The sequence below is a fragment of the Rhodnius prolixus genome, unplaced genomic scaffold (assembly GCF_049639745.1).
Source record: "Rhodnius prolixus isolate KJV_2025 unplaced genomic scaffold, Rpr scaffold_8, whole genome shotgun sequence".
Taxonomy (NCBI): domain Eukaryota; kingdom Metazoa; phylum Arthropoda; class Insecta; order Hemiptera; family Reduviidae; genus Rhodnius; species Rhodnius prolixus.
This window is the reverse complement of record NW_027411593.1, coordinates 27,664,379-27,681,729: the sequence shown is the minus strand read 5'-3', so window position 1 is coordinate 27,681,729 and position 17,351 is coordinate 27,664,379. Positions and strand designations below refer to the sequence as shown.

The 17,351-nt window shown below is 33.5% G+C and overlaps 1 protein-coding gene across 3 annotated transcripts in view; it reads left to right on the top strand.

Annotated features, from left to right (window-relative positions):
• Positions 1–17,351, top strand: part of PRL-1 (protein-tyrosine phosphatase 4A family member PRL-1) — a 124,290-nt gene that overhangs the window by 86,464 nt on the left and 20,475 nt on the right. The window contains exon 1 of one of the 3 annotated variants that reach the window (XM_074122159.1): positions 15,783–15,804. The exons of the other annotated variants lie outside the window; for them this stretch is intronic. The gene's annotated coding sequence lies outside the window, so the exon portion shown is untranslated. Of the gene's footprint in view, positions 1–15,782; positions 15,805–17,351 lie in introns of those variants that run through there. 3 annotated transcript variants of the gene reach the window in all.

Sequence of the window (17,351 nt, the reverse complement as noted above, 5' to 3'; positions counted from 1 at the left end):
TTTGCGATGTTTATCCAAGTGCATTAGACGTTCGTAAATGCCAAAGATGGTTTTCCAAGTTCAGATCTGGTAATTTTGATCACTCTGACTCCTATCGATCAGGAAGACCAACAACATTAGACAACGACATGCTATGGGCAGAAGTGGAAGCAAATCCATGTCAAACAATCGAGGAACTGTCAAACACCCTTAACCAACCTTGGTCGACCGTCCAGGAACATTTTAAGTCTTTGTGTTTAGGTCCCCATAATCTGTCCGAAGAGAACAAAGCCAACCGATCCGTTTTTTTTTTATCGTTTGATCACTGGAGACGAAAAATGGGTCCTATATGATAATCCAAATCGCAAAAGGCAGTGGCTCTCTCCAAATGAATCACCACGAAGTACTGCGAAGCCTGGTTTACATCCCAAAAAGGCGCTTCTAAAGAAATTATTCGAAAAGATTACCTCCAAGTTAGTTATTTACATTTACACCAAAATATGTACTGTAAAGAGTACATGATCAATTAGTAATTTAATGATCCATCTCAAGGGAATAAACGTATCGTTATGTTTTTAAAAGATAACACTGGGTGGCAATTGCAGATAACAGATTTAGGAAATTATTCTTCATCTGCCGTATTCAACGAGTTACCTTGTTTATTTATACTTGACAATCATATGCATTATAAAAACTTTAATAATAATGATACATACTCAAAAGTTTCGGGTACCAAAATTGCCCTTCATCAATGTCAAAACTTACAAAACTACCCAGAAGCTAAGGGCAGAAGCCAGAGGATGAAGGGCACCCAAAAAGTATAGTGTAAATAAAAAATGTTATTATTACGAAGACTTCCACTTGGCATTGCCAAACATCTTTCTTATACAGGGTGTTCATTTTAATACGGCTCAAATGCATTCCATGCTTAAACGGTTAATCTCCTCAGATAAAGAGGGCAATTGATAACCTCCTGGCTAACCTGGCTTGCGAGCCAGAGGAGGCACCTTTGAAGGCACAGTACATGCTGCACTAGTTGAGTAAAGTGCATTATTTGATAAATTAAGGAATAAGTTTGATCCTTTACATGAAAGATAATGATCACTTAAATATGTGGCAGGAGGTTTCCAAGTTTTTTGGTAATTAAACGCAACTCTCCCGATATTACCAAACAATTATTAAACCTTCTTGTTTGTAACAGTTGTAAAATTAATTTTTAGCCATTTTGTGTATGCTTGAGAACATCTAAAGCTCTTAACATTTGATTTTTCTTAGAAAAATCACTGGGAAAACGACTTATTTCCCGATATTAAGAAAAATACTAGCTTTACTGCCTTGGCAATATTTTTAGTAGAAAGGGGATGAAAAAATACATAAAAATGACCTATCGCGTGCTCTTGTTTCTCTTTGATAACAAGTTAAAAAATTGAAATATGATTAATAAATACCAGATTTTGAAATGGCCTAGCACCCTTAATTTTGAAGATGTCGAATTGCGGTTTCCGGTTTCTTTCATAACTTTTTATCCTCTTTAAAACTGTGTACATGAAAATGGGGGTCAACTGCAAACCTTTACTTTTGGTAGCGCGTCAGCCGCATATGCGGGCAGAAATCTAAAATCAAGTCACATATTCTGAAACTAAAGGTGACGGGCAACAAATTTTACCTCTACCATTTTTCGCTCAGATCAACCGTTTAAGCCTGAAATGTATTTGAGCCGTCTTATAATGAACACCCTGTATAAATTAAGGCCTAGAAAATTATGAAAAAAATTCTCCACTTCTTTTTTTGCTGTAAAAATTAACAACCTTTTTTTTAAAAAAAGAATTTTTAAATTGCCCCACACATTGGAAAGAGTTGGTGAATATTTTTACCTAATAAGTTATTGTGAGCAAAAATATGTCTTTTTATTTTAAAGGAAAGTAGCAATAGGTTTGCTTAGTCACCTGGTATTTTGAGGGTAAACTACTGGAGCACTATATGACAAAGGTTGTTTTTGTTTTTTTGTGAAAGCATTTTTTGCTGCCCTAAAAATAAATAAAAGGCTAACTTTTAGTGCATAAAGAGAACATTTGAACAGGGAGGTAATCCTAACAAGTGTTCAAAGCTTAGTGTATAATAAAGAAAGCTTTTTTTTCAGGTCACTAGCGTTTTCCAAAGTATTTTAGTTTGTGTTGTTTTCTTTAGTGACTTTTTTTTGCAGCATATCTCATCTTAAATACTTACAATTTTATTTTATTTGATGGTACAGAAAATATATTTGAAGGTTACTGTTTAAAAACCAAAGCAAATAAAACAAAAAAGTCAATTTCAAATTTTCCATAGCCGACCTTCTTATTTCCTAGAAATCTTTAAGCATGTAAGTGTTTGTGAAGAAATAAACTGCCTCAATCTGGTAAAAGGAAAAACAAAAAATTATACTGAGTATACCATAAAACAAAATAAAAAATTGTATACAGAATATAGAGGCATTGTATACAGAATATAGAGGAATTGTATACAGAATACAGAAGAATTGAGAACTATAAAAGAATTACAGCACAGATCTTTCTTAAATATCTAAAACAGAAAAATATGGTAATGTAATTAGATCAACTTTTTTAAAAGACACTTTTGTAAAATTTAGCCATTCAGTATACAGAATATAGAGTTTTCAGATGTAGAAGGAACATCGAGCTGAAGGAGCTGTATAAGGATGCAGACTTGGTGGCCACTATTAAAATCGGAAGACTGAGAATGGTTGGGGCACCTAAAAAGAATGGATCGTGGGAGAGGCCCACGCAAAGTTTTTGAAGGGCATCCTGGGGGGAAAAGACCACGGGGTAGACCGCGACTCCGTTGGCTACAAGATGTGGAGGATGACCTCCAAAAAATGCAGATACACCAATGGAGAAGAAAGGCAGTAGATCGAGACGGCTGGTCTAATCTGCTTAAGGAGGCCAAGGTCCTACAAGGGCCGTAGTGCCAAGGAAAGAAGAAGAAGAAGAAGTATACAGAATATAGAGGAATTGTGTACAGAATATAGAGGAATTGTATACAGAATATAGAGGAATTGTATACAGAATATAGAGGAATTGTATACAGAATATAGAGGAATTGTATACAGAATATAGAGGAATTGTATACAGAATATAGAGGAATTGTATACAGAATATAGAGGAATTGTATACAGAATATAGAGGAATTGTATACAGAATATAGAGGAATTGTATACAGAATATAGAGGAATTGTATACAGAATATAGAGGAATTGTATACAGAATATAGAGGAATTGTATACAGAATATAGAGGAATTGTATACAGAATATAGAGGAATTGTATACAGAATATAGAGGAATTGAGAACTATAAAAAAATTACAGCACAGATCTTTCTTAAATATCTAAAACAGAAAAATATGGTAATGTAATTAGATCAACATTTTTAAAAGACACTTTTGTAAAATTTAGCCATTCCACCCAATATTTAACAAATTCTATTAGGCAAAGCTATCAATGAATAGAACTTAGAAGTATTAATTAGTGTTTATCTTAACATTATCTGGAGTAATTTATCATTAAAGACTAGCGGCTAACAGAAAAGGAGCTTGAACAGTAGTGTCCGGATTTTTAAAGTTTTTAGATAAAATGTACCTAGGTGTATGAGTTTACAAGGAAATATAGGTTTGAAGGCAAAAGAAATAAATTTAGCGCAGCTTCTAACCACAAATTAAATATCAGGAATTGTAAAATAATACTTTCCATATTAAATAACATTAACCATAGTTATTTATTTAACAAGTGTGGAAAGTAGTACTTTTCCTCACGCGAGGCAGGGTTTGCACGCAAGTGCTTCGCTCGCTCGTGCAAGTGCAAATTGCCGAGTGTGAGGAAAATACTTTACACTAGAGTTAAATATTATATTTTTTCTGCAACCATTTATTAACTAATAAAATTAAAAATTTCATTTTTACAGTCTACAAAAAGTAATTTATTTATTATAAACATTTATTGTTATATTACAATTATTTACATTACTTATTACATTTTCTGCTGTTTCTTTTATTGATGGAGGAGTGTTTTCTAAACAGGCATCACTAGAAACCATTTTAAATTTCTATAAAGTAACACTATAACCTTTTTAACTGTTATAATTAAAAATATCTAATTATTTATTAAAGTATTATTTTTATTTCTATATTCCTTTCAATTTTTATTTTATTTTTTAATATTCGTTTTTTAATTATTTAAATAAAATAAATTTAAATAAGCTTATTAGAGTTTTACAGAAAATATTTATGTTAATAACAAAACTTCTTATATCAAGGAAGCACAATAAAGTTTTTCCACTCACTTGTGCGGAAAGTGACACTAATGGGAATTTCCCCCCACTAGTGTGGGAAGTTGGGCATTACACAGCTGATTTTAATTGAGTAATGAGAACTTCCCTACATGGTTGCAGAAAAAGGTAATTTCCCTGTTTTATTATAGAAACATTCTCAGATTTCTATGTATTTTGTTATCTGTTAAAAAAAAACTTGCATTTAAGAAAAAATGGAATAATATACGCCGAGTGATTGTAAACAATTTTCTAATCAATTTTTACCTGATTGCACATGATCATCTCCTTTGTTTTATACCATTAATCTGTTTCAAGAGATTGCCCATAATCAGGAATGTTTTGGTATTTCCTGCAACGTGCAGTTTGCCAAAATAGGGATCCAAAAATAAACTCTCCAAGATTCAAATTTCGAATTCAAATCTGAAAGTGATCACTTCTATTACTCTTTGTTTGTATTCAATAGATGCTCTGCTATATTCACTTACAGCAAGTATAATATTCACAAAAGAGTAAAAGATTAAATAACTTTTTAATTTAATAATTGATTTAATAATCAATATCTCTATTGGATAACAATAGTTTCTGTTTTAAAATGAAAAATAAACAGTGTTCTTGGTTTACCACACTCAGATTATTACAAAGATGATAATTTCTGTTCACTTGGTGAAAGTTCTGTCATATAACAAAATTGTCACCGCTTTCACAAAATTCATTGCGAAAATTATTCCACTTAATTACTTACAAAACAGAAACATATTTTATTTTTTCTCAAAAGATGTAATATTTAAACAAATAATTCATTTTTATAATTTAGTAGCTGTACCCGTTCACACGTTGCTGTGTTTAACAAAAAGGCAGTTTTGATACCTCAAACATAATTTATTAATGATCAAATGTATACAATACATCGAAATGAAAATTAACAATAAAATTATCCCTACTTCAGAGTACAGTAGTGTCCTTGCAAAGGTAGCATTTCTACATAATGTGAAAAATTCAGTTAATGTTGTTGGAGGTGGTGACATTGCTCTTGCACGTACATTTTCTGATGTAAAGTACACACGCTGTCCATTTTCAAGATGTACTGCTAAATGAACAACCGTTGGAAATCGCTCATGAATGGAAAATGATAAAATACGCCATACAGCCTCATTGCAACTTATGAAGCGTCCCAGTTGATATTGGGTGACTTCATCGTTAGATGCAGTTGTATTTTCCACTCCAAACACTGCCATATCGCTTCCTTTGTTCACATATTTGCAAATATATTTTATAGCTTACACTGAATTGCAGTACCCAACATTTATGTGTGCGTTATACGTTTTTAGTAGTAATGGAGAATATGGTACTACCCAACGATTATCAACGTCAATAGTATTGTTGAGTACTTTTAGTTTAATGGATTTTTCACCATCTTCGGTATAATTTATTCTCGTGTTAATAATTGCAAAAAACTGTTTTTCATGGTTTTCATGGTTACACTTTTAACAAATATTACTAATTAAATGTTATTTTGATATTTTTGGGATATTTGTTCGGGAGCTCCTAGAGCCCCAACTCTGATTTTAAAAAAAAATTGCAAAAACCTTCCCGGGGATATACCTAATAATTTCCCAAATTTTCACGGCGATTGGATGTTTGGTTTTTGAATCTATCGAGTACAAACAAACATTCATTTTTATATATATAGATTTTATTTTTATTTTTTTTAATCTATGGTAAGAGTACATGAAAGAAGGCTACATTTTTATAAATTTTTCCAGCATTCATTTTCAGTTCAACATGAATAGTTCAACACTGTCAAAATGAATTATTTAAATCAATATGGTATCTTTTAGTAAATAAATAAAATTTCTGGAATTAGTAAAAGTTGCATGTTATTCACTTTTTTGTTGGTATCAAGATTTTGTTCTTTAAAAGCCTTCATAACTTTTCTGTGCTTTATTGTGCACAGTCGTTAACAGGCATCTTGTTAAATACTTTTAAACTACCAGAGATTGTGTAAAATCTGCTTTCCAAATTTGTTCCATACCATCTTCTAAAAAAAAACTTTCCCTGCCCAATATTAACTCATCGAAAAGAGATGAATTGAACCACTTACCAAAAAAGTCGTAAGTTTGGTAACAATTTTTGCTGGCAAAAAATTATTTTTTTTCCTGTATTTAAACGGACAGGTCTGCAACCCTTGGAGTGAGAAGTGCTAGTTCTGGAGTCTTCTACAATTTATTCTAAGCTTTTAAGGCTGTCGGCAAGAGTTATGAGAACTTTCTAGAGAAATAAAAGCTGTGGAAATGGCTGCCAGAAAATTAAAGAAGCATGAGGTACATAGTAATTGTTTTACTGATAGATTCCCATGCAGCAATATTAGCACTTGTTTAACCGTTAACACAACCAGACATATAGTGGCGTCAAAACTTATCTAGCTGAAGCTGTGAGTTTTTAGTGGTTATCCGGGCGCTTATTCAACCTTCACCTTCATGTCTTGTGACTTGTTTTCTTTTTATAATATGACACTAAAAAGGGTCATTCAATACTAAATTGATTCTTTGGAAGATTAATAATTAATTGTGAACTAATAATCAATAAACATTTCTGAATTTGAAAATTTCCACCTTAACAAATTATTTTATTTTGTTATTTTTGATTCCATTAACACCGCATTGCCAATCCGAAGTCAATTTGACTCCAAAAAAAAAATAGGAATGGTCTCTGTTTCCCCAAATCTCACAGCTATCTCAAAATGTTCTTAGATATGCTATCCCCACTCTCTCACCATTCGATAGTCACTGTGCTGAAGACCATGGTATTCTTAGTTTCTTTTTTGCAGATTAGTTTACTTGAATCATAAGAGTTATTACGACTCCTGATTAGTAATATAAATAAACTTTCTGTTATTAACTTGACTCCAGATTATTGCCTAAATACTCATTTGATAAACTTACATAATTTTCATAGAAAGTACCAAGGCACAAAAAAAAAAGCCTCTTTCTAGAATTGATTTTCTGTCCGAATTGCAGCAAAAACTTGCAGCGAATTGTGTAATTTCCGATCCGTGTCAACAGCGCTCTGTAATTGAAAAAATAGTGAATGTAATTTAAAAAAAATTAAAAAGTCCCTGATCAGAAGGCAGTCAATCAGAGTTCTAGAAAATTCTGAAATTACTGGATCCTAAGTTGAAGTTAATTCCTTCTACGTGAAATGTTAAAGCCGATTTTGTGGACAAAATTTGTTTTTTCGTTCTTAATTCCTATTCTTTCTCATCCTTCAATGCGAATTTTATTGAAATTAATATAAAAAAAGATAAAAATAAATTATGGAGTCAATATGATTCCACATTGGCAATAACTGACTATAGTTGAGCAATGTTAAATTATCAACTGGAAAAAGTTTGTTTTTTTTTTCTTTATGATTTAAGGCGCGTCAACATCTAAGGTTATTGGCGCCCGGAGCTTTTTTCAGTGCACTGCCGGCCTCCGGACAGTGTTCTCTCGTTACAGACAACACTGTCCATCACCGGACAGTGAGCTGTAAGAAGCTCCTAGGAAGAGAAAATCTAAGGGTCAGCAGCTGGATTCGAACCCGGGACCTCCGCGTGGGAGTCCAGTATGCTAACCTCTCAGCTAATCCCTTCCCTATGAGAAAAAGTAAATCTACTTTTCCTTTGATGCCGCAACTTATTTGAAAAAAAAGTATTTTTTCGTTACGGTGAGTTTAAAATTTGTCGCATTATTATGCGATTGCCGTGCCAAATTCTAAGCAAATACATAATGTGTATGTTAAAATTAATTTTCATTGGATTATGCAAACTTATTGCATAAACTTACGTAATTTAACAATAGCCTTGGTCGAAATTATTATGCAAACCTTTTATTCAATTTCATCTTGCCCTTTTCTAAAAAGTAAAGCCCTTCTCTTCCCAGTATTTTCTACTTCCAGTAATTACGAAATTGAACGCCTAAATCTCTTATTTAAAGTTCTTGATTACGCAGAATGGTTATGTAATTCTAGCTTTTGAAGAACAGATAATTACGTCTGGGTTTCTATTGGCATAAAGATTTGGATGACGTACATAGCCGCTAGAGTAGGGAAGGCTATAGTTTACATTAAAACCTAAACTAGTTCTACGTATTGGGTGGGTGGTTTGAGAATTCAATGGAATTACTCCCACATACACGTGGCATATCGTGCGAAAGGAGGCGGCAAACTGTGCTACCGCCCACTTGCACCGCTGCCTCCACAGACGTCTACGGCATACTCTGTGACGTCAGTATAGCCCCTACCCCTACATCTCTTTCCACCGTGACTTATGCAATCAACAAGTGTGCTTATTGATTTTATTTTCTTATTCTTTGCCTCCTTTTCTATTCCGTTACTACAATATTAAACTGAAACTGCATGCACATAATCACGTTATATTGTTATTTGCATGGTTAATTTAAAAGGAAAGTTAACCAGTGCGATATTTAACTCACAATATCAGTGACGTTTATAGTTTGCTAAGAATTATGTTTCGATTAATGCTTGTTTTACTTTCTTATCACTATCAATGTCCCCAATGCATTACAGTGTCTGAAATTATTTATTTTTCTTATTCCTTGTTAGAGTTATTATTTGAAATTAAGTTTAAAACAAATATACTTTTCAAGGTTCTCCAAAAACTAAAATAATGTACTTTTGTGTACGACTTTTTTAACGCTATGTACCGTGCAATTTCAGTACATACAGGGTGGCCAGAGTTATATGCTCCACCAACTTTTTTATTTTCAGTGATTGGCCCATTTTTTTAAACCCCTGTATCTCGAGATACAGCATCCAACTTTTTTTTCAAATGGAACGTTATGGGGTTTTTTTGCATATTTTTATAGTATTTGAGCTCCTAAAAAAAAAAAAAAATATTTTTTTAGTAATCGGTTAGGTTTTTCAAAAGTTATGGCAATTTAAAATATGGAAAACAAATTTCAGTTTATTGTCAAAATTTGGTTATTTTTTTTTAAAAAAAAGCTGTTCAAACTGGGCACAATCATCGGATAGACAAGCAAAAACTCTGGACTCCCACACTTTGCTTGTAGCAGCACTTACGGTGGCAAAGTCAAGATCTAGGCAGGCTAGAGTTATTCGACGTTTCAGGTCATCTACTGAAGCCACGGGATTAAGGTTACTGTACACTTTATTTTTTAGATATCTCCACAAAAAAATAGTCCATTGGGGTTAAGTCCAGAGATCGAGGTGGCCATTGGATGGGACAATGAGTCCCTAAGCATTTTTCATGGAACTTTCTGTCCATGTAACCTCGAACTACTCTCGCATTATGTGCCGGGCAACCATCTTGTTGAAAATACATATCTAGCCGACGTTGTAGATGAACATCTTCAAGCAGAACTGGCAAAATGTCTCTTAAAAAAAAGTTGGATACCTTGCACCAGTTAAATTCTCTCTTGTAGAAGTATGGGCCGATTAGTTGATTTCCTAAAACTCCACACCAAACGTTTGTAGAAAAAACAATCTGAACGTCGAATAACTCTAGCCTGCCTAGATCTTGACTTCGCCACCATAAGTGCTGCTACAAGCAAAGCGTGGGAGTCCAGAGTCTTAGCTTACCTATCCGTTGATTGTGCCCAGTTTGAACAGATTCTTTAAAAAAAAAAGTAATGTAATTTTGACAATAAACTGAAATTTGTTTTTCATATTTTAAATTACCATAACTTTTGAAAAACCTAAAGGCTTTCAAAAAAAGCTTTTGTTTTTTTTAGGAGCTCAAATACTAAAAAAAACCATAACGTTCCATTTGAAAAAACAAAGTTGGATGCTGTATCTCGAGATACAGGGGTTTTAAAAAATGGGTCAATCACTAAAAATAAACTAGACTAAAAATGATTAAATACGTGTTTTTTATTTTTTCGAAATTTCCCGCTGTTAAAAAAAAAAAAGTGGGTGGAGCATATAAACTCTGGTCACCCTGTATATTTCTTAAGTTTCCATATATCGCTACCAAAATTGTAACTGACTTAGCATATATTTTGTCAAATTTAAAAATTATTTTCTTCCCCCAGGCGGGCTTTACGTCCAAATCGTGGACGGAGGCGATTAGCAAACATACTTTACGACAAAGTTCTCATGTTAACCATTAAATAAAACCCAAGGCCTAGACCGGGAATCGAACCCAGTACCACAATACATATTAGCTTTGCAGGTCTCTTCCATTACTTACTCATTCAGATTTTCAAGTACCTCAAAAAATCAATTGCTTCCTAAATAAATACTACGAGTATCTCTCTGGCCACTCTTACATCAAAGTACACTTATTACAAATTAGATCCAACAATTTGTCGAGACTGAATACTCTATATTTTACAATTTTTGAATCTTAAAGCTTAAATATGAATAAATAAAAACAAATAACCTAATTCTAGGTATTTGACACTACCAAAACCTTATTCTAACATGCAAAAAAATTAAATCAATCTAGGATAGAAGAATCATTTCTCAGGACATTCTTTTAGTAGTTGAGAATTGAATTCTGACGTTTTATTTCGGTAGGATGGACATCCCGTGGCAATATGCTGAATTGATAGTTGTCAGCATATTACAAAATATAGAAATCAGCACGTGTAATCGCTATCATCTATATTTTTCGTACTGTTGAACATTTACAACCATGAGAAAATTTTATTATTGTAATAGTTTTTCGTCTACTCGTGGGAATAAACAATTTCGTCAAAAAGCACAAAATCAAACGGTAAAAGATTATTTGCGAGAAGTCAGCTGATAAAAAATAATTTTACAAGTTTGTTCGCCCATTAACCAAGGCCATCATCATCTCCTTGATATTTTAGTCGGTTTAGGGGCATTGGACCGTTGAAAATTTTGATTCATTGAACAGTGTATTTGGGATTGTTTTAGGTGAGTAATGGTGTATCTTAGAGGAGGAACTTTATTTCAAGGTTTTCCTAGAGAAAATTTGGTTTTTCGTGGAATTCTCGGCTTGATTAAGTTTCCTTATTAAGGTGTGCCTACAGAACAATTAATTAATCCACCGACTACATCATGAAAATAAAAAATGTCGATAAAATGTTTATTTTGTGGAAAATCGAGCTAAGAATAGTTCGATTTTGCAGAAAAGATTTTTGTTTTAATTGTTTTGGATGCATCGATTATTTATAAACTTCGAATGACATTTCCTACACTTATCAATTATATTTGTAATATATTTTATTTAATGAAATTTTAATTGGTTTCAGGATTCAGAAAAAGAAACCTATTAATTCATTTCATATTTTAGGAGTTGACATAAAATCCCCATACTAGACTGAAAAGACAAGAAACTAACCAAAGCTACAAAACTTCTCGCCAGACTACTTGACAAACGTTCCAAACTTAACCTACATAACAAAAGACTCTTATATCTACTGTTACTGCGACCCATTTGGTCATAGGGCATCGAAATATTGGGATCGACAAAGCGTTCCAACTCACTACGCCTCCAGGCATTACAGTCCAAAAATACCACGAAAACTTCTCAACGCTCCGTTCTATGTATCTAACCTCACACTATCCATAATGATCTCAAAATCCCTTTCATTAAAGATCTTGCTAGCACTCGTTTCTTCAAATTTCATTCCTCTATAGCAGCTCATCCTAATCCTCTCATGGAACACCTATCTTCCTCCACATTACCAGGTAATCCTCTAAGGAGAGTGAAGAGAAGATGGCCTCGTGATCTTCTCTTATCGTGAGAGCAGTATAGCAATGCACGTTACTGGATTGGCACTACTGGGTGCCTTCTCCACTCATGATTTTTTTTTATTTCTTTTCTCTTTCACCATATTTGCTTGTTGCAACAACTGTTGCAGTGGTAAATTACAATAAAAGATTTAAAAATATATATATTTTAGGAGAAGTGGCTAGCTTTTGGAATAGTTTATATTGTACCCTTTTTAGTACAGTGGAACCTCGCATAACGAGCACCTCTCTTAACGAGTAATTCGCATAACGAGTAAAACAAATTGATTCTTATAGCGAGCGATGTTTCGCATAACGATAGTTTTCTAATGACATTTCGCTGACTGCGCAGTTTTCGCTGACTCATCGAAAACTGCGCATTCTTCGATTAGTCATTCCTGTTTACGCATATGCGTTTCATATTCTCCACGTATCTAATGCATTGATACAGTCGAAACCGAACTTCACCGAATGAGTGGTGTATAGGAGAAGTCCATATAGTGACATTTGTGTTTAAATATTATTGTGTTTATTTTGTTATCCCTCTAACAAAATGGTTTCGAAAAGAATTAAAATAACGTTAGAATTGAAACGTAAAATCATTGAGAAACGAGAAAATGGTGTAAGTGTGGCTGATCTAGCAATTATCCCCTTTTATTTTAATTTATATAAAAAAATTGTTTCGCTTAACGAGTATTTCGCGTAACGAGTAAGGTTCTGGAACGAATTATGCTCGTTAAGCGAGGTTCGACTGTACTTGCAAATGGACCAAGAAGAGAGGATTGAGAAGAGGTTTCCAATTTAAATTCATTTAAGGAAAGTCTAAAGAAAAAAATTTATCAAATATGATCGTGAAAATTAACGATAAAAGAAAATCGAATGAGTTCGTCTATCAGATTTTCAAAAATGGTAATCAAAAGTCTTCCATAGAACCACGTATGGACTTAAATTGACAACGAATGCTACATATTCTTACAGCAAAGATTATACTTTGATTTCTCTTCTCTTCCACATCAAAAAGATGTTTCTGTGGCGTCGGATGGACGCATGACGGCGATCACAGGCTATTAACTCCTTCACAAAATGAGCACTTACAATTCCCCTCCAAAAAAATCTTGAAAATCAACTTGTAGAAAGTTATAGATTAAGTAACAATATTAAGTACTTAAGGAATCCGGAGCAATTTCAGTAATGTAGCATCTCATTGCACTTGATAAACTGGTTTAAAATACATAATTTAATCTTCAACTAGTCATCCCATGAGGCATCTGTACACACATGTGTACTTGTGTATTTGAAAATTTTATGTAAAAAAAAAGCTAGAATGTTAAAACATGTATTGGAACGGTTCCAAGTTTGTTATTTTGTTTTTTTTTAAAGAAGTCTTCAATAAATTTACAAGTGTTCTTCCTAATTCAAGTTATCTATATATAAAACCTTTATCCGTTCATATTATCTAGCAGCGTCTCGTGATATTTAAACTTCCGTCTCCATTTCGTAGCAAAACAGTTTCCTCTTAAAAATGAAACTAAAATGACTAAACTGTTCCTAATAATTCAAAAATTAGTTTAAATATCACAAAAAAACTAATCTTTAAAATAATGAGTTATTTACAATTACTAACTAGGAAAACTTATTATATAAATAAAAAATCAGAAGCGGCTTAACGCAGTAGATTGACTTTTTCTTTCACAGCTTCAACGGACTGAAATCGTGTTCCTTTTAATGCAGATTTGACTTTGGGGAACAGATAAAAGTCACATGGAGCCAGGTGAGGCCAATAAGGCGGATGGCCTAAAACTGGGATGTTGTACTTGGCTAGAAACGTCTTGACAATGCAGTGTGAGCCGGCGCTGGTTGTCTTGCTGGAGAACCCCGTGACTTGTTCTTCCACAAATCGGGTCGTTTTTTTCCTTACTCTTTCACGGAGTTGAGCAAGCACCTCACGGTAGTAATGTTGATTAATTATAATCGATATTTTCATCCGTTTTGGACGTGGAAGGGCGACCCAGGCGGTCATCATCTCCGACGTATTCTCGGCCATCTTGGAAACGCTTGAACCTCTCAAAAACTCGCGCAAGTGATTAACATTCATCGTTATAAACTTCTTTTAATAAAAGATAAGTTTCAGTAGCGGTTTTACCCAGGTTCATGTGAAATTTCACGACAAATTGGTTGCTTTACTACATGTGTAGTATCATCTTTTCGGCAAACCGAAACTAACACCTCTTACACAAACGACAGTTCCGGTCAGACAGATTTCTCTCACAACACGTGAGACGCTGCAATCGAAAGAGAAGGCTTTACGCTGCACAGCTGTCGGTCGTTAAGATTTGGCGCATGCATAGTTCATCTGTAGCAGCATCAGTCTCGTTATTTAATAGCCACACCTCGTATACTGACTTACCCAGACATTTACACAGATTTATATAACTACATATAAAATATTAAACGCCAAAAGGTACACAAATCAGCAAGTACTTCAGCGAGCAAGTATTTCATTCATACTTCTAGCAATTTTTTAGAATGTATTAGATGTCACAGACCCTTATGCTGGCCTTTTATCACCCATAATATAACTACATATAAAATTAAAATATAATTCTCACGCAACCACACGGTCAGTGACTTTAAAACTATATATACTAACATACAAACTACCCACTAGATAAAAGCAAACCTCTGCATGGTAACTAATTTGAAATCACCATAAGGCCAAAAAAGAAGATTAAAAAATTGGATAAAAAGTATATTTATTTCGTTCAAATAATCATTAACTGGTTAAATTTTGTAAAATCAAAGAGACAGCGTAAGGAGTGGAGTGTTAAATTAAAACCCAATCTTATAATACAAATATTAGTAATTCGAATTAAAATTACAGGAAGGCATATTTATAAAAGGAAATTCCCAGTATTCTTCTTACTCATTTATTCCAATTAATACTACCTTGAAACAACTTGCTTATTTTCAGCGTTGGGTAGAGTTTATGTGTATGTAAAATGTATGAAATCAACAACAAAAAATTAGTTGTGAAACCTTCACAATGCCTTCTATTTTTAATGTTTAATGAAAATCACAGGGAACATTTTCCAGGATATCGGAAAAACTATTAAATATTTAGCATTGCTTTTCTTGTCAATAATAAGAGAAAAAAAAAATGCAAGTGATTTACAACCCAATGTTGTTACGATAATTATGCTCATGTTTGACAGCCTGTCTACTACTATGGGTGACAGTGTTTTCAATTTATATATATGTAGCTGTATTACATAATAAATAATCAAATGTATTAACAAATTACTGTTCATTATTTTTGGTGACTGATTTGTAGTTTCAATAGGATGAAAAAATAACTGCCAGTTTCATTCATGATATTATGCCGAGCTTTCGACCTAAGGGACTAGGTCATCTTCAGCGCAAATTGACAATGCAATATTTTACATCATTAAAGGATTGGTGTGTCTTCTGGCTTGTCTACTCATGGACTGAGTGTGACTTGCATTGTCAATTTGCCCTGAAGTTGACCTAGTCCATAGGTCGAAAGCTCGGGATAATAAAAATATATCATGACTGAAACTGGCTGTTATTTTTTCATCCTATTGATTTTTAACAAATTAAATTATTTAGTAAATATATTCTTCATATTATATTCATATATTTAACACCTTTACTATGGAAACTTCTTGATAAATTAAGAATAATTTCTCCCAAATGATATGAGATTAGTAATTTATTTTCAATTTCTGCTAGTTCAATGAACGGTAATCTTTGTGTCCCAGATACCATGTAAGTTAATTTTGTTTTTAACTAAATCAAGTTTAAATAGTGTTGAGTGTTAGTACAATTGATCACCAAACAGTTTTCATGAATTAATGAACAAAAAATTAAATAATGTTTAAAAAAAATGAGGATTAATTTACTGTCCTGTACTGTTAGTAAGATAATTTTTGACAGGCTGCCTGTTTAGGATGAAAATGGGTAACAGTGTTTTCAACAGTGGTTCAAAAAGAATAGGTTGAACCAAATTTCTGAATTCTTTTTTTTGCCGCCAGTATAGATTTAGAGGACTGCTGTGCCAAACGTTACTTCTTTTGGTGAATAGATTCTGAAGTAGCAGTTCCTAAACTTTGTGTATACTGGGCGCATGTTGAAGTAACGATAGCAACAAGAGCTTTTTTGCTTTTACTTTTTTTAATCCTATTTGTATGTGCGCAAGAATATTGGAGCTTATAGACTTTTTTTTTTTTTAATTTAAGGCGCGTCAGTATGTGAGGTCTGGGGGATCCCTTTTTATGTAAAAGAATGGTTTAATTAAACCAGAGCGATTATTTGAATTTTTAATTTTGCTAAATATTTACTAGATTATGATATGAACAAATTCGAAAGTCTAATATCATACTCAAAAGTGGGATTTCTACATCAGACAAATGGCACACATTTTAGCAGGTTTTGGAGTGTCTCTGCAGAGCGTTTTAAAGAGTAAGGCCCCTCTCCCATCTAGTGTAATTCAACTATTTGATTCGGTCACATGAGTTAGTGACTGCTAACTGAACAATGGCAATTTGTGAAAGCTGGTCATCCATTCTACTGGAAATTATTGATTTACTTTGCAGTGGGGCTTCAACATCATCTTCTTTCATTTTGTATCTTTTTTCTCTTAAGCTGTACCATCATTCACGTCCCGTTCTTTCACCATACTCAAACATAAAATACGAGGGTCGTTTGAAAAGTCCGTGCAAAAATAAAAACTAATTTTTTGGGGTAAACCTTTTTTATTTTTCAACATAGTCTCCTTTTAGGCTTATACACTTCGTCCAACGCTGCTCTAGTTTGTTGATCCCTTCCGAATAATAGGATTTGTCCAAGTCTGAAAAATAGCCATTCGTTTCTGCAATCACCTCCTCGTTTGAATAAAATCTTTTTCCCGCCAGCCATTTCTTCATATTGGGGAACAAATAGTAGTCCGAGGGAGCCAAGTCTGGAGAATAGGGGGGATGTGAAACGAGTTGGAACCCTATTTCCATTAATTTTGCGACCACAACTGCTGAGGTGTGAGCTGGTGCGTTGTCGTAATGGAAAAGGACTTTTTTGTGGGCCAATCGTGGGCGTTTTTCTTGCAGCTCGGTTTTCAAACGGTCCAATAACGATGAATAATATGCACCTGTAATAGTTTTACCCTTTTCCAGATAGTCGATGAGGATTATTCCTTGCGAATCCCAAAAGACAGTCGCCATAATCTTTCCGGCCGAAGGAACGGTCTTCGCCTTTTTTGGCGCAGATTCCCCCTTGGTAACCCATTGTTTAGATTGTTCTTTGGTCTCAGGAGTGTAGTG